Source organism: Carassius carassius, chromosome 40, assembly GCF_963082965.1.
Source record: "Carassius carassius chromosome 40, fCarCar2.1, whole genome shotgun sequence".
Lineage (NCBI taxonomy): Eukaryota > Metazoa > Chordata > Actinopteri > Cypriniformes > Cyprinidae > Carassius > Carassius carassius.
The window spans coordinates 5,634,093-5,636,758 of NC_081794.1; positions in this window are offsets into that span (position 1 = coordinate 5,634,093).

Sequence of the window (2,666 nt, forward strand, 5' to 3'; positions counted from 1 at the left end):
AAAACACATGAGTGCGAACATGCAGAGGCACACCAGTGACATGATGAGCGACAGCGTTGGTGGAGAGTTGAATGCAACACTGTCAGATTACCTCATGTGAGAAAACATCATAGTACAAACTGCATAATATTAAAATATTTATGCCTTCCATACTCACTCAGCTTGCAGTAGTGTAATGGAATGCACTGATGATGTATCATCTGAAATAATCTATTTTTTTAAGAAAGCAGTGTCTTTAATGATTGTCGGTAAATCGCTGTTATGATTAGATAACGTCATTGCATAGGAAAATATCTCAATGCCCCTATCTACTGCAAGATTATTCACATACAACTATAACTTTTAATTTGTTTACGGTCTGCAGTGTAGCTGCTGCCAGATACAGTATACAGCTTCATCTTCTTTGCAAACTCCCCATTACACTGGTTTTTGCTTACATACTATCTGCAGTCAAATGCTCCTAACAAACATATAATCCTTCAACACAACTGGGGACACTATTAAAAATTAACCATTCACTTGTTCCTGTCACTGGAGAAATTCTAGAGGCTTTAGAGATGCAAACAAGCTCCTAAAAAGGACAGCGCCTTTTTATTAGTAATGAATAATGGGGGTAATACAAAAGAAAGTGCAACACAAAATATGTCTGAATAAGTCCCGCCTTCTAAATAAAAGAGTCATGAATTGGTAAAGTCAAATGTTACTCTACAGCTTCCATAAAACCATCTTTGTCCTCAGACATGCAGATTGGTTGGTACGATTTGTTAACACTATTTGTGCATAAGAAATAACATTTATGGGGTAGTTCATGCCAGATTTGGTTGCTGGTTTGAAATATGTATTTTCAATACAGGCTACAGATAAAAATGTATACTATGAATGCAGTTGCTGTTGCTTTAGATGCAGTAGTGTGTTGCAGTGCAACACCATCTATTACTCATCTTTTGTTGTCTGAATTCATCCTTACCACAGATAATGAGAACATGTGGATGTTCCCCAGTTAGTCTGCAATACAACCACATATGGGATAATTTTTTTGTGAAAGTGAAAGTCATGAAAGTCATTTGCCAAGTATGGTAACCCATATTCGGAATTGGTGCTCTGCATTTAACCCATCCAAGTGCACACACACAGCAGTGAGAAGTGAACACACACCCGAAGCAGTGGGCAGCTATATCCAGTGCCCGGGGAGCAACTGGGGGTTCCGTCCCTTGCTCAAGGGCACTTCAGCCATAGGTAGTGAGGGTGGAAGAGAGCGCTGTTCATTCACTTCCTCCCACCTACAATTCCTGCCAGCACCGAGACTCGAACCGGCAACCTTCTGGTAACTACTCCAGCTCTCTAATGATTAGGCCACAGCTGCCCCGTTATTCAGAGAGGAGCATAATAGAAAGATCCACCAACTTATCCTCTCCTTTACTAGATTCAAACTTATTTGGTTGACAAAGTGTACCAGAATATCCAAGGGACAACAAGAAAGCAGACGGGCTGTAATCTTGTTACATAACAAAACATTTAATTCACTTTTCATTCAGCGTTAATCCGTTCTGTGTTCACCGTGTGCCCAGGAGCACAATAAACACTTGTAGCTTTCCACGATTTTCATAAGATAACACGTTAGATAATACTTTCTGTGTTAGATTCCAGCTTGAGATTATGTTACACATTACATGGCTTGGAACATCAGGGGTGAGTAGATGATGACAGAATTTTCATTTTTTGGGTGAACTATCCTTTTAATGTATAACAGGATGTTCTGGGTGAACAAACTTAAGCTCTATTGACAGCATCTGTGAAATGTTGCCAATAACCACAGAAACAGTTTTGTTTCAATTAAAGAAGAAAATGTGAGAAATATGAGAACATTTATTAATTGCATTATATATTTAACTAATCTCATCCGTTAAAGCACTGACTATTGTGAAGAGTGAATTTGCTGTGCACTTGGCCTGATAAATATTCATTTTGGTTTTGGTGTAAATTATGCTAAAAGTTCATATTTTCTAATTGTGACTTTTATTTCACAATTTGTTTTTTTTTTATATTTTCTTTGAATTTCTAAGATAAACAAACAGCTTGCAGTTTACAGTTCGCAATTCAGAATTTTTTACTCCATATAGAAAATCTAAAAAATAATTGTGATTTTTTTTTTTCATCTCACTATATTGATTTTTTTTGCATTTACAAGATGAGATTACAATTACTGGATGAGAACAATAGATGCTAAAATAAATAAATGTTCTTGACATTAATTTGATTACCACTGTGCTTTCTTGGTTCAGCAGTTTCATTAGAAATTTTCATTAACTTTTCCATTATTTTATTTTTATTTTGTATTATTTTCTGCTTATGCCAGAGTGAGTATTGCTGAGTTTTTTTTTCTCACTTAATAATTAGAACTGTTGTATAAAACCAATATTACACTCATAATCGTGCTGTTGTACTGAATGTCAGCTCTGAAATCCATCAGTGCCATTAAAATTATGCAAAATAGCAGCATAGTAACAGCTCATTAGTTTTTCACAGTACTTACAACAGGTACAGTGGCGCTGGGATGCAAATTGTTTGACCATATAAATATGAATATGGAGTGTAATTACAGTAGTGAACACGTCACTGCTCTTCGCCCTTGATCGTGCGCGTCGCAGGAGAGATCAGCTCTGATG